The sequence below is a fragment of the Miniopterus schreibersii genome, assembly GCF_964146895.1.
Source record: "Miniopterus schreibersii genome assembly, chromosome: 5".
Classification (NCBI taxonomy): Eukaryota; Metazoa; Chordata; class Mammalia; order Chiroptera; family Miniopteridae; genus Miniopterus; species Miniopterus schreibersii.
The window spans coordinates 47,939,732-47,966,375 of NC_138106.1; the positions used below are offsets into that span (position 1 = coordinate 47,939,732).

The 26,644-nt window shown below is 51.0% G+C and overlaps 1 protein-coding gene across 1 annotated transcript in view; it reads left to right on the forward strand.

Moving 5' to 3' along the window:
• Positions 1-8,265: 8,265 nt before the first annotated feature.
• Positions 8,266-26,644, forward strand: part of SEMA5B (semaphorin 5B) — a 109,088-nt gene continuing 90,709 nt past the window's right edge. Inside the window, exon 1 of the mRNA XM_081138474.1 lies at positions 8,266-8,285. The gene's annotated coding sequence lies outside the window, so the exon portion shown is untranslated. The remainder of the gene's footprint in view (positions 8,286-26,644) is intronic.

The following is a 26,644-nucleotide window of genomic DNA, read 5'->3' on the forward strand; positions in this document are numbered from 1 at the left end:
AGTGGCATTAAGTACATTCACGTTGTGCAGCATCACTATCACCCATCTCCAGAACTTTTTCGTCTTCCCAAACTGAAGCTCTATAGTCATTAAATGCTACCCTCCCCTACTTTCCCATCACTTTAGTCCCTGACAACAACCTTTCGACTCTATTTCTCTATAAATTTGACTCTTCTAGGTACCTCATATAAGCGGAATCAGACAATATCTGTCCTTTTCTGTCTGGCTTATTTCACTCAGCATAATGTCTTCAAGGTTCATCAGTGTTGTAGCATGGGTCATCACTTCCTTCCTTTCTAAAGCTGAATAATATCCCACTGTATGTCTATACCACATTTTGTTTATTCATTCATTGCCTAGATTCTTGAGGAGGGAGTTTTAACAGTACACCATCTAGAGAAGCCAAAATTTGCTCCTACCTTTTTTTTTTTTTTTTGACCCTTACTTTTTGTTTTCTAAGTCACTTGCTAATCTTGATAAAAGATATCACCATTCCCCCCTTTAGCCCCATGGTGACTTAATCTTTTAAAAGAGCCTTTTTAGAGCTTTTTAAACAGCTGTCAAAGCTTTTCAGAAGTCTAACTAGATTATAGTTGTTCCTTCCTTATGTCTACTTTATTTACTTTCTTGAAGACCTTTTCCAAGTGTGTCTCTTCCCTCCTCTGGGCCTGTTCACTCCTATATTTTCTGTATGGTCCAGGGCAAATCCCACCTCCTTCAGGAAGCCTTCCCGGCCCTGGCCTGTGTGGCTCAGTTGGTTAGGCATCTTCCCGTGCACCAAGAGGTCCCCAATCAGATTCCCTGATAGGACACATGCCCAGGTTGTGGGCCCAGTTCCCAGTAGGGAGCGTGCAGGAGGCAGCCGATCGATCTGTTTCCCTCCCTCTCTCTCTTCCTCTCTCTCCAAAATCAATAAAAACTTTTTTTTTTTTTTTTTTTTAAAGAAACCTTCCTGGACACAGCTCTGTGGGCTCCCTCTCTCTTGAACTGTGTAGTGTTTATTGCCTGGAGCAGCCCATCTGGCATTTACTTGCTATTTACTTCTTGCAGGCACCTCACATTCCCAATGAAGTGATCGCCCCTTAAGCATTGCTCATCTCCTATCTGTGTCTTCTCTAGCTTCAGCGCAGAACTGAGCAAAAAACAGAGGTGGAAAAATTCTTATTTAATTGAAACAAAAGAGCCTGCTGCCTCTCTCTGAGAATCTGTATTTCTCAGCTAAGATCTGAAACCCAGGCTGCCTGTAGCATCACCAGGATGTGTTAAGGGCACATCCCATCCCCCTCCACTTCTCAGACTTGAGGCTGAGCCAGTGCTATGTCATATTGTCAGGGGGCAAAGTTCTCTTCATCACGCCTTCTCCTATTATCCACTTGGCTCACACCTTTAACTTTTCTGGGCACCCATATTCCTGCTCTGATATCTTTTACTCTTCACCTCAGCTCCCTATTCTGTATTCCAATCCCTTAGGTTTCTACCTCCTGCAGCGAAGATGGATAATGGGTTTTCATTATTTTTGTCATGTCTGCCCTCATCAAGGCCTTAGTGAGTTGCAGGGGCTGTTGTAAGTCTCCTAACTGGCCTTCCTCACTCAAGTCCACCCACTGCCACCTATCTCACCTCGTCAGGCTCTGGCTCCAAACTTGGGATGACTCTCCTTGCCTGGCCTGGAGGATTAAATCCAACTCCCTTCCATAGCACTCAAGGCCTCTTTAATCTGGCCTGTTTTCAATCTAGCATCATCCCTTCCCTACGGTATCCCCCAAGGTGTTCAATCAATACTAATGTGTTGAATGATTCCTCTCTGTGGGCTAGGGATCTAAGTGTGTTGCATGGTGCTGTTATAGTGGTGTGCTCACTAGATAATTTGGAGGGAATTACTGTTTATCTCCCACTTCTGCTAAGGTGCTGTTAATATATAGATTTCCTTGTCTAAATAAGGCATCATGCCAACCTATTGTTCGCCCTCTGTGAGGATTTCAGGGGCTGTGGAACACCAGAGGAGAGACATTTTGTCCAGGGCAAAGGGGTCTTTCTGGACCTCTCAACCATGTTAGTGGTTTCTCCCGCCACTCAGACAGCTGGTTCTCCTTCAGATTCCTCCTTATCTCCTGTCTCAAGGTCCCACCCTGCTCTGGCCCTCCAAGTGCCAGGCCTCTTCTTGGTTACAACCTGTGATCTTCTTATTAACAGGACTCTGGGGACACTGCCTTGGTCAACCACACATCCTGTCCAGATCCATCCAGGACCTCTGTGGCTTCACCCTGGTCCTGGGAGAGAATCACAGATCTCTTATTTTCAAATGTCTTCAAAAAGCATGACCACACCTTGTGTTCTTCCTTGGGTCCAAATGTCCTGAGAGTGACCTCTCTCCCCTAGCCTAGAATGGAGCACTTGACTTGGCCCTTTATCTAACCCGTCTACAAGGAAGCCTGGTGTCATCTGCTGGACCAGCTGTGCTTCCTTCGGATCATCATGCCCCTCCCATACCTCCCTTCCTCCTGACTCATCCTCTCCCCGAGTCTGACAGTGTTTGCCAGAACAACAGGAAAGAGGGAGGTGGGGAGGCGCTGAGTGAATGAGGAAAGATGTGTGATTACTCCTGGGTGTCAGCAGGAGGGCAAGCCTCGAAGTCAACCTTCCCAACCTCGCTTCTCTCTCATCAAACTCCTGGTTTAGGAGACGTAAAAATGGTGTGTGGGTGTGTGGGTGTGTATGCGCACATGTGCATGAACACACTTATTTACACATGTTGCCAGAGATAACATGTGAGGTTAAATATGTGAAGGCCTAGAAGGGAATTTACTTATTCAGGAATTGAGAGAAAAGACAACCTAGAACTGTAACACAAGAAGCAAAAATGTCGCCAGGATGAATGTGCACATGTGGTGACCACATTAAAGGTGTGGGTTTTCAGGGCTAACTCTTCACTCTGTTGTGACTTGGAGAATTGTTGCGTGGGTCAGGAACCCCTGTGCTTAAGTGGGTGGGAAAGAATTTGTATGTGTTTTACTCTAATATGCATTTTTTATTGAAAAGTTTTTTAAATGCAAGTACAGATGTTAATGAATAATCAGTTGGAGAGAATAGTTTGATATGGAAAAAAATCTAAGTTCAAATCTCAGCTCTAAAAGTGACCAATTGTGTCAGTGTGCCTCAGTTTCCCTATCTGTAAAGTGGGGACAATAATCATAATTTACTCATTAAATCATTATTGTGCACTTCCTCTTACCAAGCACTATTCTATGGGCTGGGATTATAGCAAAGAACAAAGCAGGCCGTCTCCATTTCATGGAGAGTGACAGGGGTTTGTCACTTTTTAAAGGATTGTCATGCCTCTCCAATGAACTATTTGAGCAGAGACTGGAGGAAGGGAGGGAATGACCTATGTGGACATCTGGACGAAGAGCTTTCCAGGCAGAGAGAAAACATCAAGTACAGAGGCTCTGAGGTGGCCTCAGGTGTTTGGGAAGCAGTGGAGAACCTGGTGAGGCTAAAGAGAGGTGAAGGAGGGTAGAGTGGCCAAGGTGATATAAGAAAGGGCCTGGCCGACTTGGTGAGGATGTGGCTTTCCCTCCACTGAGCTGGAGAGCCACAGAAGGCTTTTGAGCAGAGGAGTGACAGGCCCTGACTCAGGATGGGGAACAGACTATATGTATAAAAGTGGAAGAGGGCAGAACAGACATCCAGATGAGAAGACAGTGGTTTGAATTGGGGTGCTGGTGGAGGAGTGGTGAGAGGATTCTGAAAACATTTCACAGGTAGAGACAATGGGACTTATTAATGGCTTACATATGGAGTGTGGGATGACTTCAAGATTTTGGCCTTGAGGAATGAGAAGAATGAAGTTTTTATTTACAAGGATGGAGGAGTCGGAAGGAAAGGCTGGTTTGGAGAAAGAATCAAAAGTTAAGGGCTGCACATATTAAGTTTGAGACGACTGTTGGAAGTTCACTTGGAAGAGAGCAGCAGCAGGTGGTTGGTCCTCTGCTTCTGGGTTTCAAGAGAGAGGTCGGAGCTGTAGATACAAACTTGGACATCATAGAGATGGTGTCTATAGCCACAGGCTGGACAAGGTCATCTAGAGCAGCACTGCAGTGATCTTCACAGGGGTGTGAAGGCCAAAAGATACTGTATGGAAAATACTTTTGTAAACTATAAAACATTATACACACAGAAAGGAGGAAGAGCACAAATATGGTAAAGAACCCGATTTAAAGAAGTATCTATAGGAAGAGTTAGAGTGACAGAATGTATATGCCAGGAGGACCTCAGAAGCCAGTTGATGGAACCTTCTCATCCATGAGGAACTGAGGTCAGAGAGGTAAAGAGGCTTGTTCAAGGACACCCAGCTGGTCAGTGGCCAGGCTGGTCCCAGAACTGAGGAGCCCTAACTGCTGGTGCGGTGCTCTTTCCGCCACACAATGCACCTGCTCACATTTACCGCTTCAGCTCTCTCCGAATCTGTTAACCAGGGCCAAGTAATTCTTCCAAAACAGAAATCTAATTATATCACTTGGTGCCTTCATACATGCTATTTCCTCTGTCTCCTCCCACTTCTCTGTCTGGCAAATGCCTGCCCTGTCTCCATTCCCAGCCAGACGGGCCCTTTACTCTGAAGACTTCCTTGCACCGCTGGGTAGAGCTAGTCATGGGCCCTCCACTTTGCTGGGCTTTTGGGTCTGCCTCTGCCGCCTGCCTGTGAGGCTGTGCCTTTCTCTTCCGATGACCTCTCCGCCTGGTATAGTGAGTGGCACTTAAATGGTGGGGGAGGAAGGAAGGAAGGAAAGTCTCTTCTCTCACATTAGCTCAGGACAGTGACAAAGCTGCCATTTAGTGACACTTCAGTTCCTCTGACCTAAGTGTGCTTTTGGTTCACAGATCGACAAAGACTCCTGGAGTGGGAATTTTCTTTTTTCTTTTCCGTTGCCAGGCACAATGAGCAGGTAGTTCTAGGACCAGGCATGGACATTATAAATGGTTGCTGCCCCCTTCTTTCTGTTTCTCTCTTTCCTATTCACATACCAGTGGATGGTGTTTGTGTGTCTTTTGCTGCACAGCTGGACTTGTGTGTGTGCCTGGGCTATGCACAGGCACGTGTACACACACACACACACACACACACACACACACACACACACACACTGCTGGGAGAGGCTGCACTCTTGTTTTCCAGAGATAGCTAGATCTAGAAAATGCCCTCTGGTGGGAGGCCGGAGATGGTCAGGCTTGTCACCCTTGAGCATGAGAGGTTGAGCTTACTTCTTAAACTTTTGGCACCATAGTTCAAGGTAAGTTTGGGATTTCTAGGTCAAGAGTGAATTTTAAGAACTCTTCCCTACCCCCTATGTTTGCTGCTCTTTAGCATGTTTGTTTTGGATAATTTATTAATTATTGTATTTACATTCTGCTTAATTAACACTATCCCAGTAGGTGGAGAATTGCTCCTAATAGAAGTAATCATTGTACAGGTTATTGCAAAGTGTTAAATAAGGTGACAGGAGGTGGTGGTGACACTGTCGTGATGGGGTCAACACTCCTGGTTTTGTTCCAAATGATTCAAAGATTCTCATGAGGCTGGGTTTGCCAAATTCCGGGGATGCCTGAATTAGGTGGTAAGCCAGGCTAGTAAAGCAGCTGTCCCTTCCTAAAGTTTGGGCTTCTGACACTCTCTGGAATTGAGAGCTCTTGAGTAATCACTGTTAATCAATACAATACTGTGGGATGCAATTAAGATTAATTAGCCCAGCATCCCAAGCAGCTCTGCTCCTCTGTCTGTGTCTCCTTGGATGTCTCCCCTTCTTGGCTCCTGCTTCCCCAGGCTGGGGCCTCCTCTCTTCTCTTCCTGCACCAAGCCCCCTCCCACAGTCATTCATAATGGGGAGAGGGAGAGCCTGGAAGGGGCAGGAGAGGATGGTGGGAAGAGAAAGCAGAGAAAACCATCAAAACACGGTGGAAAAGAGGAGGGTGAGAGAACATGGTGAAAGATGGAGAGGATTTTTATTGTCTTCCGAGGGAGAGCTGCAGACAGAACCACTCAGAATGCACTTTTGCCTGTGCCCCCAACCAGACAAATGGGAAACTCTCCTTTCTTGTTTTCGTACTAAGAGGGGTCTGTCTATCGCACACATCTGTATTTTTGCAATGGCAAGAACAGTCCCCACGGTTCCGTAGGTAATGGGGATGAGGGTGGGGGGAAAGCCTTCACAGCAGTGGAAGGGTCCCAGAGTGGGGGTTGGGAGACCTGCCCCCCCCTCCCCGCCTGGGACTTTGGAAGAATTGTTTCCCCTCCCTGCATCTTCTTGTCCTTGCCTGTAAAATGATACGTTTGGACCGGACGTCCTGCATTTACCTCCTCTGACTTGGGCTTCCAGGCTGGCGGCCCCACACTCCCGGGCCCTGCCTTGTATACTCTTGCCTACATCTCTCCTCTCTGGTCCAGAGTGTCTCATCTTTGCAAGTTCCTTTCCACCCTGCACACTGAGTTTCAGCATTTCTGTTGCCCTAGAAAGTCTTTATTTCTGCGATTGTGCACTGTTTCCCTTTTTAGAGCACCCCATAAACTCCCTCCTTGGATTTGTTCTTTCTTTTCCATCATCCTGGCCAAACGGCTTCTCTCCTTGGTTCAGAGGGGTTTGTATTGTGTGTGTGTGTGGGGGGGGGGTGGGTGGGGGGTGCGGGGGGTGGGGGGGTGCTTCTCTGGAGCTCCTGCTGTCTCCATTCCTCTGCTTTATCTGGCATTTCCTTTACCTAGAATTTTGTTACGCAAAATGCTTTACTCTAATTCTTCAATTTCTGGCATACTCTAGAAAGTCTTTTAATGTTTTTCTTCTTCCAATGTAGCTAGTTTAATTTCACATTTCTCTTTGGTTATCTCTTAAAATCACACTTCTCCGGGCTTAATTTTTCATGTCCTTTGTCTTTCTCCTTCGTTTTTTCGTTTTGTGTTTTTTTTTCCCCCCTTAGGTCACCCTTTTAATTTTAAATACCATTTTTTCTTCAGCAGAGGGCTCCCTTCCCCTCCCTCTCGCAGCCCGAGCGCATAGATTTGAAGCTGCCCCCCCCCCCCAGCTCTGTTCCCCTCCGCTTTCTTGCCACCAGAAACACTAGATACTAAACTTGTCAACAATGCAGCCCTGCTCCCGTGGCGATCGCGCTAAGCAGCCCCCCTCCCCCCGCGCCGAGCACTCACCCACCGCCTCCCGGGAACGCCAGGCTCCTGGGTGCCCTCCCTACGCTCCTGCTGTTGTTTTACTCACTCTGGCCCCTTGGCCTCCAGATCGTTCTGTACGGTAGGTAGGACCGATCCTAGTTTATAGCTGAGGAAACCGACTAGGAGAGGTTCACTCAAGGTCGTACAGCTTGTCGACCCTGATCCGGCCGGCCCTGGCTGGTCCAGCCCAGCCCAGCCGCCGCGCCCCACCGCGTCTGCAGTTTACACCAGGTTTCCTCCGTGCTGCGCGCGGTTCTTCCCCTCTTCACATCCGCGGGCAGGAAGATCTCCCTCGCTCACTGGGCTGGGGAATTTGGGAGCGGCGGAGAAAGACTTTCCTCAGGCCCCAAGGGTTGGGTAGGCAGGGTTTTCGGGTGGGATGAGGCCCCGGGAGGAAGTCAGGTTAGAGCTGGGGGTTACCGAGGACGGTAAGGAAGGACGCGGCAAAAGGTAGCAAGTGCTCGGGGACCCGGGTGTCACCGCTAGAATGCGTACTGCTGAACTATACTTCCACCCCCTGCCATCCCCGGCCGCGGGGTATCGCACGCTCCGCAAGCCAGGGGCGAGAATCCGGCGGATCCGGGGACGCAGAGATGCGGGGCGCCCCCTCGCGCTCTTGCGCACCCCTAGGGGCTGGCGACCGAAGCGCCCGCCGCGGCTGGTGCGCTCCACCCCTCCTCCTCGTTCTCCCCGGCTCCGCTCCTTCTCTCCCCTGGCTCTCAACTCCTCCCCCACCGCCTGTCCCTCCTTCCCTCCCCCTCCCGCCGCCTCTGTCTCCTCCTCCCAGCTCTCACCCGCGCGCCGGGTCGGGAGCTAGTTGGAGCGCGGGGACCGCTGCCGGAGCCCAGCTCCGCGGGGCCGGGCGGGTCGGCCGCGCGTCCAGCCGCTGCTAGAGGAGCCCGAGCGCAGCGGGAGCGGGCGGGGGTCGGCGCTGCACCGAGTCGCGGAGCCCAGAGCCGGGGGCCGTTCCTGCGCTGCCGCCCCATTCCCAGACCGGCCGCCAGCCCTCCGGGTTCGCCTCCGCCTCTCCGGGAGCCGCCGGGAACCCGGCACCTGCGCCCGCAGCCCGGAGGTGAGTCCAGGGAGCACGGGGCGCTTCCCCTGCGCGGGCTGGGGCTGCAAGTTGCAAACTTCGGCAACTCGGTAGGGATTGGGGTAGGGACCCTGGGACGCTGGCAAGTTGGAACCAGGTGGCAGAGGCTGCGGGCAGGAGGAGAGGGGGTCCTCGGGCTTCGCGCGGCCCGCGGACACCTCGGCTTGGGCGCCCGCCCCGCCGCCTCTTTCCCGCCGCCCGCTCGCTCCGGGTCTGGCTGTACGAGGCCCTCGCCCGGCTGGGGTCCGAGCGTCTGGGCTGCCGCGATGGGGACCCGGGGCCCGGGCCTGGAGGAGGGGACGGTCGAATGAATGGCTGGGAGAGAGCCGGGCGGGGCTCAGAGGCTGGCGCCGAGATGGGGGTCCGGAGAGGGCGGGCGAGTGAACCCGGCTCCGGGAGCGTGCGGGCGGCGAGGTGCCCGGGAGCGCGTGGCCCTCGAGGAGTGTGAAACCTTTCGCTCGGGGAGGTCTCCGCTCCCTTGCCACTTTTGGGGCCCCCGCCCTGCTTCTTCCCGGACCCCCTGCCCTGCCAGGGCCCAGACGCAGCAGCCCGGGGCCCCGCATCCCCGCCTCGGCGGGCGGAGAGGGGTGCGGAGGCGGGAACCCGGCCGCGAAAGGCGATCTCCCGATTTATTTTTCTCATGGTAATTTGTCTTTGTGGTTGGGGCCGCCCATTCACTTTCCGCTCACGTCCTGCGGGAGATCCAGCGCGGAGGGAGGGAGCGGGGGGCGCGCGGGCCCTGGGAGGGCGAGGACCCGAGAGGGGGTCCGGGCCCCGAGCCGGGCGGGAGCCGGGAGGCGAGTGGGCGCTGGACCCGCCGGGGGTGAGGGCGAGGCTGCGGGGCCCCGGCGGGGCGGAGCCGCGGGCGGGCGGCGCAGGGAGGACGGCGTCGGCTCCTTCGCCTGCCGCAAACTTTAAACTACGCGGAGGAGCCACCTGAAGCGCCGTTCGCGCCTCCTCCCCGCACGCGGGTCCGGGTCCTCGGGTCGTACCGCCCGCCGGCCCCGCCCCGCCCCGCCCGCCCGGGCTGCAGTGGGCCGGGAGTTTGGGTGAGGAGAGGTGACCGCCGGCCTCCGCCCCACCTGCGCCCCCCTGCAGGCTTTCCTGCGCGGAACCCCAGCGGTGGGAGGCGGGCTGCCCGCCCTCGGGGCGCGCGCCTTCCCGGCGGGGGATGGAGCCTGCGCAACTGGGCTGGGGGCTGGGAGCTCGCCCATGTGTAGACCCCAGCACGATCTTATCTTCCCTGGCCCCACCCGCCGTAGTTTCCTCTCAGCCCCTAGAAAATCCAATTTCCTTCCACATTTCTCAGCCCCCCGCCGCTCCCCGCTTCTGCCGCGTTCCGCTCGCGGGGCAGAGGCTCCGCTCTCCAGCGCCCCCCCGCCCCCACTCTCCCTCTTCTTGGAGGCTGTTCTCTTCCCTTCCTTCTCTTCTCCTTACTACCCCCCCCCCCCATTTCTTCCTGACATTCAAAAGTGGCCTCACCTTTTCTGAACCGGGATAGATGACCTTGAGGAAGGGGCAGAAGGGAGCTTGAGCTTGAGAGCTGGACCTCGCTTGGAAAAAGCGGCAGTACCCTGCCCCAAATCTAGATTCCCAACCGGGAGGGAAGGGAGAAACAAGGCAGATAAAACATCAGAGAGAGAAGGGGGCGGCCAGGCGGCCACCAGGGCGGAGGCACCGCGGCAAGAACCGATTTGGGAGGTCCAGTTGCTCAGGGAGAAGGGCTGCCTCTGGTTTGTCAGGTTGGGAAAGGTGTGTGGGTGCAAGGGGTAGGGGGTAGGGGTGGCAACTCCCTTCTTGAGGCCCATCTCTGTTCTCTTTCCAGGGAGTCATGCCAGAGCCTTCCTTCTCCAGAGCTGAAAACAGCCATCCTTACAGTCAGTGTGGACATTCTGAAGCACCTAGTGTGTGCTGTGCACCAGTTAGGTGCTGGTAGATACCAGGCCTAGACCGTGCCCAGAGAGGCTCCTGAATTTTCACCAGTGTGTGTGTGTGTGTGTGTGTGTGTGTGTGTGTGTAGGAGGCGGGGAGCATGAACAGAAAAATGCACAGGCAGTACAAGGCAGCAAGGGCTCGGTGCCAAATAATGACCTAGGGCTTGGGAGAGGGCGGGTGGAAGGAAGCCTGACGACTCGGGCGGGACTGGAGCGGGGCTCCTTGACTCTGACCCCTTCCCCACCGGCTGTATAGGGAGGGTGGGTCCGGAGATGGGATGGACAGGGGAGGGGCTCCCTTTGCACTTCTAGAGCGGGACTCCAAAGGCAGGGAAGCCCAGAGGTCCAGTCTGGCTCTGGATTGCCCCTCACGTTGGGATTGGAGGAATCACAGAAGCCTTTTTGTCTTGGGGTACCCTTTCTGGCTTGTATGAAAGTCCCCCGGTCGTTACTTTTTATTGAGGTTCAAAGCTGGAGGAGGGCTTGGAGTTGTCATTCAGGGGAGTCACAAACTCAAATGCACACAAAGGGCAGGCAGGTAACAATGTGCTAATCGAGCAATTAGAGTGGCTGGGCCTGGATATTCAAAGTCAAACTGGCCACATAGCAATGGTCCAGACACAACCTAGGTGCAGCCCAGCCAGTGTGCTCAGTGGCTGAGCATCAGCCTGTGAACCAGGAGGTCAGGGTTCTATTCCTGTCAGGGCACATGCCCAGGTTGAGGGCTTGATCCCCAGTAGGGGGCGTGTAGGAGGCAGCCGATTAACAACTCTCTCTCATCATTGATGTTTCTATCTCTCTCTCCCTTCCTCTCTCTGAAATTAAAAAAAAAAGTTAAAACCTATGCGCAGCCCTCGAACAGTTTGACCCGTTTATCTACAGATTAACAAATTATGATTCTAAGAAGTGATCTCATCTCTGTGTACATGTTAGTTAGCATGTTTCCTTGTACTTTGGGGATCAATTGGAATACCCCACAGCCTGGTCCTCCCTCTGACCTGGTGGACCCCCCCCTCACCCTCACTTTCAGGGCCCATTAGGACACTTCTGTGAGAAGATGAGTTCCTTGAAGTCAGGGAGCCTTCTTGTCTTACATGGATCTAAGCACTTCATATCCATCGATACAAGATTTTAGACGCAGACCCAGAACTGGAACTCAGGTCTCCTGCCCCTCCCTTCCCACCTCCACCCTTGGAACGCAGGGGGTATAAACCAATTTTTTTTCCCTTAAGGAAAAGAAGAAAAAATCCAACCATGACTTTTTGCTTCTCCGAGTATATAGTCAAGCTTTATACAGGGTTGCAAGAGCAAAGACTGGAAGCTCACACAGGATGTTTGAGGATCACAAGGAATATCCAGAAAGCCCTGAGCCCCAAGTTTGGGTCTAAAAAGAGAAAGAAGAGCTCCAGCAAGGGGACAGCAGGATGGCAGGCATGTATGGAGGAGCAGCCTGGCAGGGCTGAAGATTGGTGGATGGAGTGTGTGCACTTGGGAAGAAGATGCTGTCGGGTCGAATTATTTTGAACATCGATCATGACACTCCTGTTTTTAATCTTGGTCACCATCCTGTATCCCACAGGGAAAGTCAACAAGATAGCAATTCAGATCACTACTATACAATCAAGCAATTCACTACTTTAATTGATGACTGAAGTGATAGAATGGACACGGAGGGCAATAGACAAGATCCCTGATTAGAAGTGCTTGTTACGTTGTCATATTGCCTTAAAGGACCCAGGGCTGAGCTCTGCTGCCCCACAATCAGATGTTCCCCATGGCTCTCAAGTGTTGGCTTTTTAATTGTCTGGGTACAAGGTAAATGAGATCAATAGTGGCAGTAAGCTCAGATGTCATTTACTGAGCACCTACTATGTGCCAGGCACTGTGCTAGAAGCTATGGATACAACAGTAGACAAGTTTCTGATATCCCTGAATGGAGGTGAATCAACATGCTAGGAGAACACAATTACCAGCATTGCCTAGACTTCTATGATGGAATTTATTGTGGGGTTTTTTTCCCTTTGGATTTGTCTGGGTGACCTGACAGCTAATGTGGAGTTGTCCAAATGACTTGGTGGGAAGGCTGAGAGGGCTGGTTGTTCCCTTAATTCTAAGTCCCCTTTTCATGCCTCAGATTCCTTACTCATCAAGTGGAGTTGAATACCTACCTTGTACCTGTGGGGTAGACAGAGGCAAAACCAGGTACCTGGCGATCTGGGGATGAGAAGTAGTGGGAGGGGGTATTGGTTATTTATAATTCAGGGTCTGAACCCTGTGTGTCCTGGGACTATCCTTTGCCTCATCCAGTCACCTTGACTACTATTTACAATACACAAAGTCATGAGTTTTCTTCACATTTAGATCTTTGCATTTGAGTTTAGCCGTCGCTAAGTTGGTCTTACATTTATGACAAAGCTTAACTAACTTGGTCTTCAATGTATGACAAGAGGCCAAAGCAAGTGTTTTGATGGCATTTCATTGAATTGACTGAGTTGAGCCTTTCATTTATGGCCTGTGTGGGCAACCCCTGGATTTTACTGGCATAGTGCTATACTTTTGGAAACTCCCTCTCTCTAATTTTTGGTTTGGTGACATCTGCCTCAGCTGATGAGATGGCTCCCTGATGGCTAAACTGGAACGGGATCTCTGTGTATGTCATTCTCCGTCTCCAATGGAAGAATCTCCTCCAAGACTTTCTGAAGAAATCTCCCTTATAACAGGCTGGAAAGCTAGAAGGTGGCAGGGAAAAGTTCCAGCTGGGAGCAGAGCTCTGAAAGGGGAGGACTGCTGACTGTTCTGTGGCTCTACATGTCACTTTCCGCCCTTCTGCTTTAGTGTTTTCTTTAGTGAGCATGAGAGATGAAAACCAAACCTTGCAGAATGCACTCTTTAATTCTGACATTACTTGGGGGCTCACCAGTGAGAAATTATTGTACTTTGTAGCTTCAAAGTAGAAAACAAGAAGATGGTTTCCTACTCAATTTGCTGGTGGGCACAGGGGAAAGCCGGAGGAGGGACCACTGGGCCGGAGACTGGGCTTGGGAGGGATCAAACTCGAGCACATTTCCCAACACTTGGGCCACTCATCCTCTTCCACTCAGACTTGAAACAAGAGGCCAAGTATTTCATTGGGTTTCTCCCTGAGCAAATGAAATCTTGGGAGGCTAGGCTGGGTGCTGAGTCCTGCCAGGACAGCACCCGCATTGATCTGCATTTGTTAAGGGTGACTTAATCAGACTTGCACCTGGAACACAGCTGAATTTGAAGCCGGGTCAGTATTATCAGAATATCTTTGCATTTGAACCAAGAATATCTCTGTGACCTCACCTGGGATAGGAAGGGTTGGCAGTGGAGGAAGGCTGGTGACCATCTGTTCTGCCAGTCCCCTGAGGATCAAATTAGAGGAGGTAGGTTTACATTCTTGAAGGAGGAGGCTGGGTTGGAAACGAGGGAGGCTTCCCCACTGGAGCGTTTCTGTTAAACCCAGACTCCCCATCTGCAAAAATGAGGTATCAGATGAACCAACCCCGAAGACTTTCTGACCATCGAGGTCAGTGGTTTTGAATGGAGATTACAGTCACTTCTTGATTTTCCAGGAGTGGTTCATGTCCCTTTTTGTGGATTATTTCTGGAGGTTGTTTAGTTTCAAGCCAGTTTCTAGTTACTATCCAGCCCCACTGTGGGTAACCCACCTGATTGCTGGTCACAGCATCTTCAGAGAGCTCACCCTCCTTTAGCCTTTGCCTGAGCCAAGCATCATTTGGAAGGTAAATCTGCTGTGTGTGTGTGTGTGTGTGTGTGTGTAAATATACGCACACACATCCATGTATAAATTTAGTGTCATGGTTTGATCACCCAGCTTTTTGGGTTATCTGCAGCTCTTTTCTTTTGCCAGAGTTGACAGGAGGTTGTCCCTAGGGAGGAAGCTTCAGGGAAATGGCTGGTGGGGTAGCAATTTAGATCCATCTCTACTTGCCAACCCCGCAAGTCCACTTGAGCTAAACTCCCTCCATACTGCCCTGGTCATTGTCCTGAAGGCCCCCAGGAGCCCACTTTAAGGAATACAAAAGAGCTGCAGTTGGCTCTTAATTATTCAGGGCTGTATGGGCCCAGTGTGTAAACCACCCGATCCAGGCCTCTTCTTTCCCTTCTTTTGGTGCCTTTAGTAACTCTAGACCTGTAATGAGAGGCTGGGGGAGATCTTATCATTTAATACACACTTTTGTTTCCAGCAACCTGTTCCCTCTGCTCCTCTTTCCTCAAGGCGCCTGGGAGAAACGAGGAGGCCTCCGAGACGCCTCATTCACACATAGCAGATTTCCTTTAAGGTTCACACATGGCTGTGTTGGCCAGAGTGTGTTTCTGCCTGAAAGCAGGACAGAAGGGGAAAAATACCACTAGCTCCGGCTTCTGCAGAGTCAGGTCCCTGTAGGTTTCCAAGGATCCTTGTTTCCTTCCCTTCTTCCTTTCGTAGACTCACCTGTAATTGCAGTTGATGGAGTCAGCTGACAACCGGGCCCCATCAGGAGCCTAAGTGGAGAGCAGTGTCCTTGTGGCAAAAGCTCTTAAGGAGCACTTCTTTCCTGCATAGACCAAGTGTCTCAGGGCCACCTGCTTCCTTTCAGCTTAGACCAAGTGTCTCAGGGCCACCTGCTCCCTTTCAGCTTCTTTCTAGTTTCCAGGGTGAGTCTCTCTCTTCACATGCTGGGCTCAATCTAGAGAGCAAGGCTCTGGTGTCCTCTGTATACAGGTAACAAACAGTAGCCTGGTCCAGCGCAACACTAATTTATTGGTTCCTATTAGAATCACCTGAAGAGCTTTGAAAAATATATGGATGACCAGCCTCATCTTAGACCTTAATGAAGTCAGGATCCTTGAGGGTGGACCTGGGCATTGGTATTTTTTCAGCTTCCGTTATGTAGCCATGGTTGAGAACCACCGATGTAAATCTTTCCTAGGCTCCATGTGGCCTCATGCCAATGGCATGTAGAATCTGTTCATCCTTAGCCGGTCTGAACAGCCATGTCCTTCCTAGTAGGTACTGACTGCAGCTCCTGGCATTCAGATCATAGCTACTGTGTGTTTCTGTATTCTGAATTTAATCACTTTCTATTATAAGCTAATTGTGGGAGCTCCTTTCTAGTGTAACTTCTTTTTGGTCATTTTATCTTAAAAAGCACTTCTAAAGTAATATGCAGTCATTCAGCATTTTAAAATTGTGATAATACTGTCTGTGCTCTTTTGTAACCAGCCTTTTTTATTTAATAGCATATTATGATAATTTCCCCATGTCTTAAGTATTCTTCTAAAATGGGCTTTTAATGGCTGCCTGGTATTATGGATGTGCCGTAACTTATGTAACTAATCCCCCGTGGGTCGGACATCTAGGTTGTAAATCATTTGTTACTAATATAAATAATGCTGCAGTGAACATCCTTATATATACATCTTTGTGCCTGTTGATGATTATTTCCTCAGATAGATGTCTAGAGGTTGAATATTTGTATTTCTTTTTAACATGGACCATTTAGACAATTTTTGACTGACTTCCTATAGCAATTAAACATTTTTGTATTCAGAGCTGAAAAAAAAAACCAATTTTCACTAAACTCCTCGGAGGCTTCAAACCGGCAGCTCTGCCCTACCTGGGCTGGAGATGGGAATCCTCACCTAGCCTGTGCCTAAGCTCCACCTTCAGGTCGGTTCCACAAAGTGCTGCCTTGCCCCTCAGCTGAGCTCCACCTAACCCCAGACTTAAGTTTCTTCGTATACCTTTTTAGCCTTTTTTTCATCACACCTCCAGCCCCAGAACTAGCAGCACTCAGTGCCCTCATCTGTTGTTCCATACAACAGCTATTATTTATTGAGCTGTTACTCTGTACCAATCTGCCAAACTTTGTACATGCATTATCTCTTTTAATCCTCTTGTGACTTAACGTGCACCTACTATTTTTGTCTCCACTTTCCACATGAGGAAATTGGAACCTTGAGAGAGAAAAACAATTTGCCCAAGGTCACACAGCTAATAAGTAGTAGAGCTGGGATGTAAATCCAGACTGTCTGGCTTCAGAGCCTACACACTTCACCACTACGTATACCTTTCTCCATCCTTGGCTTGTGGTGTCAACAAGTTGTTCACAGGTGCTCCATCAGCATCCCACGGACATATACCATGCCCTTCTCGGGCAGAGGAGGGGCAGTTCTCACATATGAATGGCAGAAGGGGGGGGATGCTATTCATCAAGGAGCCCTTTTTCTTTCCACTTTCTTGAATCTGTCCTCACCCCTTTCTCCAGGGATCCCACGCCAGGAAACATTTCTTGCCTGCTCACTGACCAGCTGCCAAGATCCCAGCATGCCTTGCAGCTGAGCAGGTCCAAGTTATGACATATCCTTATGACAGCTTCCCCACCCAGTTGGGAGAATTTGGATGCTACTTTCCCAGTCTGGATCATAAAGCTGTCAGGGAGGCATGCTGTAGCAATGATGGGGGGCTAGGCAGCCTGACTTCTGTTGGATGTCAAATACTGTTTAAAGTGGAGGATACGTTTTTGCATCCTAGTCTCTGTAACATTGTCATCGCCCAGAAGGTAGAGAAATGGCAACCGGCCGTCCTTCTGATTGGATTCTGACCATGACCAAGAACAAGGTGATGGTGTGACGGTACTCAGATGAAAGACACCACATCGGCCTGCTGTTAATATCAGCCAAGGAAAGAAGTGACATGCCCAGAGACCTTCCCTGGACCGTAGGGAGTCTGATTTGGGGAGTATGATCATATGACTAGAAATTCCAAAGAGGAAGATGGTTTGTGGCAGGTGAGGCTCTGAAAAACGAAGCTTCACATTTTTGTGCATGACTTGGATGAAACTGGAGTAAGCGAGCTTATCAAACGTGTTGATGACAAGGCTGTGATGGGCAGCTCCTATAAAAGCTAGAATAAATATTCAAAATGATCTCAGCAGACTGGAATGCTGGGTTTAAACCAACAAGATGAAATTTAACAGGGGCAGATGGAAAGTCGCATTTAGATTGAAGAAATTAATTACTCGAGTTCATGAGGGGGCTGGGGGCAGACTTGATTTGGCTGCAGATCCTGAGAAAAAGATCTGAGTTGTTTAACTGTTCCCAGGCTTCATAGGAGCCGACAGGGCGATGGGATTGCTCATAACAACAACACCTTACATGGCACTCAGAGAAGTGCAGGGTCCAGATTGGGAACTCTCTATTATATTCTCATTTCTGGACATGGATTTTAGAGGGGCCAACTCAAGGGCATTCACTGGAGAGCATCCAGCATCAGCAGGGATTTGGGGAAACCAGCCACACAAGGTCTGGTGAAGGCAGTCTTAGTGTTTAGAGAGGGAGAAAACCCTGGAGGTCATGGTGGCTGACTGCAGAAGAAATAGGACTTCCTATAGAAGAGGATGGAACTCGTCAGTCTAGGAGAACCAGGAGACTCCAGGGTGGAAAGTACAAGACGCTGGATTTTTTAGAATGAGCATCTTCCCAACTAGATGGGTTCCTAGGAAAGCAGCACCTGCTGGCAGTCCTGCTGCCTGAGACGCTGTTGGGGCCCTCCTTCCCTGAGACAGGTGATCAACTGGAAGCACACCTCCATCTCTCTGGCCCTGAGTCTGGAGGACACTGCTTTCCTTCCTGATTGTTCTAGAGCAGTGGTTCTCAAAGTGAGGTCCCTGACCAGTAGCATCAGCACTGCCAAACCCCAGACCTACTAACTGGGCAACTCCTGGGGTGGCACCCAGAAAACTGCACTTTAACCAACCCTCCAGGCCATTCCAATGCATGCCGAGATGTGACACACTGCTTTAGACCACACTAGGTTTGTTCTTCCTGTTGCTGGCTGCTTGTGGCACTTCTTCAACCTGCAGTCCTTTGCTGAGGAAGCTGTGTAGAACCTTGGAAAGAGCATGGGCTTGGGGTTGAGACAGACTTGGGTTCAAACCCAGCTTGACTGGTTTTTGTGGGGCTTGTATAAGTTCCTTTCCCTCTCTGAGCCTCCTTTTTGTACTGTAAAATGAGGGAGGCCTAGTTTAAGGGAAGATTAAATGAAGTAGCATAGCTCATATGAATGCTCACTATAGTATCAGGTCACCTTAGGTGGGTTATCTTACTAGCGTCAGAGTTGCCTCTCCTACAGAAACCTCTCTTTCCAAATCCCTTGAAGAGAAGCCTGAGTATAGGCTCCTTCGTATCCTCTCACAGCACCCACCAGCGTGGTGCTCCCTCAAGCGAGAGGTTGGTTAACTCTTGGGCTGACAGTTGCCTCCACCCCTGGACAATGGAGATCCTGGGCCACATTCCTTCCCACCCCTCGTCCTCCTGGGACCCTTGTCCTTGTGAGCAGGAGCAGGTTCATCCCTCCAGTGGACCGGGTCTCACCAAACTATGAGTCTAGACTCACTGCCCTCCACGTGCAATGCTATCTGCTAAAGCCATCAATGAAAGGCCTTGGGGCCAGACCATCTCATGGTGGCCTCTAACTTTAAATAGGTAAAAAGCCTGAGTTGCTGGTATCAAGCCAGGTGGGGAATGTGAGCGGTCAGCTCCAGGTGGAGTCTTGAGTTCCTCAGACACAGAAAGCTCATCTCCCTACAGGGTGTCCCATTCAGTTTTTGGTTAACATGTCTAATAGAAAATTCTTTTTCTCTGAAGCCTGTGTCTCCCCCCTTATGGGCTCCATCTCTTCCCCCATGTGGCTGTTCAGGCGTAGCCAGTCACTTTATGCCATAGCTTTTCAAACACTGGAGACCAACTGCCTTCCACCCCTTCCCCACTTCCATTAGTCCTCGCCTGACTTGTCTCACCATCTGTGGGCACAGGACTCTGAACATCCTCCCACTTGTCTTAAATTGAGGTCATCAGGACCAAATCTGGCTCTCCAGGTGAGGCCTGGCCAGCACACCCTCATCAGTTCAGGTACCACACCTGCCACTAAAGCAGCCTCAGTTCTGCCCTGGCTGTTTGTGGCAGCCACATGGCCCTTCTGACTTTCACTGAGCTTATAGCCAACCAATACTCCCAGGTCTCTAACATAACCTGGTACTCAGTCCCATCTTCCAATTTTGTCTTTGTGCTTGCATTAGTTTGCTGTGGCTGCCGTAACAAAGTAGCACAAACTGGGTGGCTTAAACAACAGAAGTGTATTGTCTACGCTCCCATCGACTAGAAGTCCAAGATCAAGGTGTTGGCAGGGTTGGCTCCTTCAAGAATACGGGGGAGAATCTGGCCCATGCCTCTCCCCTAGCTTCAGGTGGTTTGCTGACAATCTTTGGCATTCCTTGGTTTGTAGAAGCATCACCCTGATCTCTGCCTTCATCTTCCCGTGGCATCCTCTCTGTGTGTGTGTCTGTGTCCACATTTCCCCTTTTAATGTGAACACCAGTCATATTGGATTAGGGCCCACCCTACTCCAGTATGACCTCATCTTAACTAATTACACCTACAATGACCGTATCTCCAAATAAGATCACATTCTGAGGTACTAGAGGTTAAAATTGAACATATGAGCTTTGAGTTGAACTCTTAACAGTGCTGTAGCTTTCTTGGTCTTATGTTTGGATTCTACATTTTTCCTTAATTCACTTGAGCTTGTCTAAGCTCAGTCCATCTCTCTGGCTGATTAAGATATTTTGGATCCTGTCTCTGACATCCAGTATATCTGCTGTTGCTCCTAGGTTCAAATGCTTCCCATGCATCACTCTAAGGGTTCGATAAGAGTTGCGCTTGGTGGGGTAGGTCGGTGCCTTCCAGCACTCGCACACTTCCTTCCAAGGGTCCTTGGGTGTGATTGCGTGCCCAGCTCCATTACCCATAATTCTATCACCTTCTAGCTTCCTTTTTCTAGCTTGTACACAACAGTTTCAGGAAGAGCCTGTCAGATGCTTTCAAGATCAGTTCTGTGGGTGAACCCATTTCCCTTGTTTGCCAGCCTGGTGACCCTGTCGAAGGAGATGAGTTTTGCCTGACAGGACTTTATTACTGAGCACATGCTGTCTGGCCGTGATCTCATCTCAGCTGCCTCTCCTAGGTGCCCACTGCCCTTCATGTACAGACTCTTCAGCAATTTTGCTCGGGTGGCACATCAAGCTTCCCTCTGTGGTTTGCGGAAACCACTTCAGACCCCTCTGGATATGAGGACGGCATGGCCGGCCTGAGGCCTCTCAGCCCCTCTAGTGCTTGCCAGGATCCTGTCAGGATTCCTGCGAGATCCCCACAGCTGTTCGCGGCCTCATTTGCATGTTCCAGGTCCCTGGGATGTGCACAGAGCCAAGCGGCTTGAACTCATTCGGAGCAGCTGGAGCTTTTGCAATCCTTTCAGCAGCTCCAGCTCGGGCCTCCTCTCGCTCTTTCCTTTCAGTGGAATCTCACGCCCTGATGGAGAGGACAGAAGCCAAGCTGGACACAGAGCTGTAGGGCCCTCCAGAGAAGTCTGCCAATTCTGTGGACCCCATGTTAGTTTTTCCTCTTCCAGCTCCTCCCTCTCCCAAATTCCTAAAATCTCTCCTTGTCTCCTCTCTATTCTTGCTCTTTGACTCCGTGTGAGAGTGAGCGAATATATGGTGAGGTGTGTGCATTGGGGGCTGCACTGGCTTCTAGCAGGGGCATGAATCAGGTTAGATCGGGGGCAAGGAGGGATACCAGGTGCTGAAAGCCTCAGATGCTTTACTGAGGAGTCTGGCTTGGAAGGAGTCTGTAGCTGCACAGACCCGAGTTTGAATTCTGGCTCTGCCTTTTACTTGTAGGGTGACTGGGCAAATTATCTCTCCCCTCTGCGGCTCAGTTTCCTCATCTGTAAAGTGGCCATAGTACCTTCAGAGGGCAGTTGTGGGAACTGAATTAAATGACTTCTTTTTAGTAAAGCAAGTCACCTGGCAAAGTACCTGGGCCCTGAAGGTATCAAACGAACCAGTCTGCAAAGTGGACTGGTGAGCTGGAGACTGATGTAGTGGGGGAGGCCCATGGGGAGGGCAGGAGTGGAGGTCACAGACTGAACCAGTGTGTGGGGTTGAGGACCAGGACTGCAGGGAGGCCACTGGAATGGAGGAATGAATCAGAGAAATGGGGAGAAAGAAGCCCCAGGACTCTGAGCAATTTGCAGAATAGGATGGAGTGTTATAAGGACTTCCTAAAGTTTACTGAGAATTTTAAGTCATTTAAAAAGCTGTATGTATTTTAGCTCGCGAAAGCCCTAAGAACAGCTATGACTTTTACCCCCATTTTACAGATGAGCTGACTGAGACACAGCGGTATTAGGTAACTAGTAAGCCAATCCCAGGCTTCCAGCCCAGGTGGCCCAGCTGCTTCCCAGCTCTCTCCTCTGCCTGACTGAGGTGCTTTTCTGGTCTCCCTTCCCCTTCATCCATCACTGGTTCTCTGCTGCAGCCTCCTCACACCATCTTCTCATAGTTGGGGGTGGGGTGGGGCTCCAGGCTCTGCCCTTCTCAAGGACACTTCTCAGGGTACCTTCTATGAAGCCCAAACCCACATTCGTGTCAGTTCTTCTCCCCTCCTTCCATCAATCTGTAGAGGGAAGAACTTAAGTTAGACGGCAAGGAAAACTTCCTGAGCGTGAACTGCAAGAGAAATTAAAACAGCTGGTTGAAGGCAACTCTGGCGTGACTTAGCTGGAGATGGCCTGGGGGGGCGGGGGGGGGGAGGAGCACCGGGACTGGGGGAGGTGCTGTGGCTCCTGCCTCCTGGACCTTTGGGACTGATGCTCTGGGCGCAGGGTGAGCGGCGGTGAGGTGCTTATCTTGGCAAGATGGCTACCACCCCTAATTAACCCGTGGCTTTAATTACAATTCACAGCCTCGTCCTGCTGGGAGAGAGGATTGCTCTGAGATCGGCACGCTGGGCTAAATGTCTGAAGCGGTTTCCACTTCAGAAACTCTTCTCCTTGAGAGCCTTGAGACCTAGGCAGAGGGCTCCACATAGGCCTGGGGCCTGGGTGGGAAAGGGATGGGGAGGGGGTGAAAAGGAGCACTGGGGGAGAAGGCACAGGTAGCCCTAGGGGTGGACGAATGTTCCTGCCCCAGGAATTAATGCTGGTGGAATCGGCTTTGTATTCTCAATAACAACTGCCATGTGTGAGGACCTACTGTGCACCATTCTCTCTTTTTAATTCTCATAGAGGCCTGTAGGGAGAGATTAGCCCCCAATTTGCACATAAGGAAAAGACTTCAGAGAGGTTAAGAAGCTTTCCTATTATTGCACAGCCCATATAGAGGTAGAGGTGGAGGCAGGATTTGAACCCAGGACACAATGAACCCAAAGCAAGTGCTCTTTCCACCTGAGAGTGGGCCCCTCCCTGTAGCCGACTGCCTGCCTGCAGTCTCCTGTAGGCCAGGAGGGTCAGATAGAACCAGGAAATGAATTTGATGATGGAGGAGAGTTGGACGCTAGGGGTTTGAGCAATTTAGGGTATGTAGTGTTTTTCTGATGGAACATTGTTCAGAAGCACTGGCACTGCTGGGAAGCCCAGGGCTCTGGGTTTCTCTGGGTCATTCTGTATCCTGAGGAGGTGGTGGGGAAGCTTTTACAGGAAGCCATCCTACCCTTCCATGACACGGCCTTGCCCCCCCCCCCCAATTCTGCCCCCAGCCCTGTACTGGTTCCCAGACCTTAGCTCCCCTGTGACCTCCCTGGGGCAGCAGCCTCCATGCCATCCTGAGCCCTCTAGTGACCACTCCCAGGCCTGCACCTCTGCTAGGAGCTTGTGTCCTGGGCACTTTCTGAGCCTTGAGGAGAAAAGTAAACCTTGAATCACAGGCGATGTGTGGGTGTGTATGTTGGGGGTGAGAGGTGTCGTTCATTTAACGGAGGCCTGAGGCAGAGTCTGCCGCCCTGCGGAGGCCTCGCCATTCTTGGGCAAAACTCCAGACCCCATCTCCTATCTTCTTATATGCACAGGGGACCTGGGTAAATCAATGGCCAGGCTGAGCCCCAGATGTCCAGTCTCCTATGTTGGACCCCCACAACCCTGAGTTTGCTCATGTGTGACCAGGACGGACTGCAGCGACCATGTCTTGGACGCTCAACATGCCTGACATTCTCCCTCATCCCCAGGGGACATTCCCAAGAGTTGTCCCCTCATCTTATGAATGGAGAAACCGAGGTTCTGGTTGTTAACTGGCCCTAGGTCACATTTCCTCTCTTACTGGCTCTCTCTGTTCCCTTGCAGCCCTGACAGGTGAGGGCTTACAGGGGAAGGGGCTCAGCAGTCCCAGGAGAGGGGCTTACTAACCACCCGCCCCCTTCTGTGTACCCAGCAATGGCCTTTGGGCCTGCTCACTGAGGCTAGGCTCCCAGGACAGTGTGTTTATATGGCTGGTGTTCCTGCCTCTCTCTTTGAGGGGATCCCTGGTGTCAGTGACAGAGCCCTATGGCTGCCCAGCCCAGATGTTCAGCCTGAATCATACCCTATATATTTGTCTTAGAGGTTTGGGGTGAGGGGGCTGGTGAAGGGGTTTGGAGAGGCTCAGAAACACTGACTGGAATCTAGCCCTGCTCACCGCAGGCCTCAGGCTATTCTATCTGTGGTAAGGAGACCCGTTTCGTGGGTCTGACACAATCTGGTGCCCTTCATGAGAATGTGAAGGTCGGTGGGTGGGAGGCTGAGCTTTGGGCTGCTGGGTAGCCTGTGCTAGTATGATCCATCCTTTGAGGCACCAAATAAACCCATTTCTCCTGTTTGGACTAACTCTGATGGGACTGCCAAAACCTGCCTGGATCTAAGGTAAAACCTTAAGAAGTATGTACGGTGTGGTTAACAGTCGTCTGGAGAATCGTGGCAGCATCTCTGTGTCAGGACTCCTGCAGCCTCAACATCCCATGTGTAGGTCCTCATTCAGCAGGAAAGAGCCGGGCTGGGAAGAGAGGGTGGGTGCTGGCGTTGGTGCCCAGGATCGGGCAGCCTGTGGTGGTGCCTGCTCAGTCTTCTGGGCTCTAACAGCTCTCATCGTGGTGTAACAGATGGACTTTCTTCAAGTGCACAGATTCAACCCCTTGACCTACCCTGTCAGCCTCTCCAATTCCACCTCCGACTGACTGAATGTCCCATGATGACAAATATTGACTTGAGCCTTCACCATGTGCCAGGATTGTGCTGGATGCTGGAGAGATAGGGGTGAATAACGCTATTCCTTCCAGGAGTTAACAGTTACTGGGGAGGCTGGAAGCCAGTTAGCCCATCGAAGTCTGCTGAGCTCTGGGCCACACCCCTGCCTGCCATGGGTCAGGGTCAGTCTCTACGAACAGCCTGGGCTCCTCACTGCTCTTTGTAGTCTCAGGTAATTCACCTTCACCTGCTCTGGGCTAAATGATGGTCATGGTATCGACAAAACCCTTTTTGATGGAGTGCTTTACTCTTGTCGAAGGACATTCACGTCTTTATTTTCTTCTCCCAGAGGCCACAACGTCTTTTTACTGAACCCCATGCCAAACACTGTTCTAATTGCTTTTTGTAATTCTTACACCAATAGCAAGTAATCCCAAGTCTGGTGCTGTGATACCCATTTTGGAGATGAAGAAATTCTCCAGAAAGTGAGTCAAAGGCTGCATCTCTATTAAGAGGTGGTTTCAAACCCTTGATTTCATTGCAAACTCCATGCTCTATCCCATCATAGCCCAAAGCCTCTGCTGTCAGTGGGAGAGTCCTGAGGGACTCTGGAGTGCCAGGCCTCTGTCCTGAGCCCTGGAGTTTCTTCTGCACACCCCATGGAGTTAGCCACCTTGGGCACTTCCCCATCCCTCCAGAGTAAGCCCTGCCCCTCCTCTCCAGACCTGTTTGGGGTTGGCCTTGAAGACCCCCACTCAGAGGGCCCAGCAACAGCAGCAGCAGCCTCTCCCTTCCTTGGACACCTAGGGGACTCCACTTCTCATCCCTCCAGCACAATGGACTATTTTTAAAAAGGCAAGAACAGAACTTAAGAGGAGTTTCAGAAAGAGAGGGTCAGGGTGCTTCTGGGCTCTAGGTCAACAACACCTCTTGGTCTTCCCCAGCCTTGAGATCAAGGTTGTAGGGAAAAGAGCCCAACCCACTCCCTTCTAATTCTGCATTGTGCAGACATTGGGTGGGGTGGCCCCTGGGAGGATGTTCCTGCCCCCATACCTGCTGTGCCATGCTTTGGTGGGGAGGCATGAATTCGAGCTGTAGCACATCCCTCAGGCTCTCACCCCTGTTTGCTTTTGTTGTGCCCATGTTGAAAGGGGATGTATGGTTTAACAGCTCTCCCTGGCAGCACATTAGAATCACCTGGGGGGCTTTTAAAATTATTGAAGCCCAGTCCTCACTGTCAAAGAGGGATTCCATTTTGTCCTAGCGGAGCCTGGACATCTGCATATTTTTAGGGCTCTAGGTGAATCTCAGGGACCACTGAGGAGAGAACCCCTGGCACCTTTTTCTGCCTTTGTCCCCAGCTTCTGGTGCCATGCTGCATAGTTGCCATGGTCTCTCTGCTGGAGCTCCAGCTCCCAGGGCAGGGACAGAGCCATGTTTATCTTTGTGTCCCTTTGCCCAGCCCGATGCCTGGCACTAAGGCCTCAGCAAATGTCTGTTGAGTTGTTAATGAGAGAGCTAACATCAGAAGACACCTTTGTTTCCCCTTTCCTTTATCTCTCTCAAAGCATGGATGGGATATGTTATCAAAAAAGGGGTCCTTGATCCCCAGTGCAGAGTGAGGAGTAGGGTTCTGAACCCCTGTAGGACTTCAAGGTCTCCTGGTGAGTCTCAGTGGGAGGGGCCTTTGGGGGGAGGCAGAGGGGCAGCCAGGGAGCTGCATTCTCTTTCAGTCTCTCAGTGTCTCTCACACACAGGAATATAAATGGGAATGGAGGCATATCTGTAAATACAGGGGTGGGGTGGGGCATGATGTGCCAGGGGTGAGGGAATACATTTTGTGCTCTTTGCATTTATACCTGATGTGTTCACAGGCCCCTCCCTTGTCTGGTCTCGCAGGGAAGCTTGGATAATTGAAACCTGCAAAGATAACTAAGACAGACCCTTGCCTTAGGCCAGAGTCCCTCCCCTTATACACCCCCACTGTGTGCTTTTCCTTTGGAGGAAGTGAGGAAAGAAAGTGGAAGCCTAAGTCCCCTCTCTACACTGAGATACACCCCCAACCTCCACTGAGAGGAGATGGAGCGTGGGCGCCTTAAGAGGAGTCTGGGTAAAAGCTCCCTTTCAACTCTGGCTGAAATGCTGTGCCTTGATTTCGTGCCAGCCACCCTGTCTGTAGAGCAGTTGCCCCGCCACAGGCCCAGGGGCCCACATCTTCTGCGGTCTCATTGAAAACTGGGTGGCATTGATGCAGTGGGTAGCACTGGGAAGCTCTGGTTTTCCCTGCCCCACAGCCTAGAGCTACATCAAAGGCGAACCTGCAG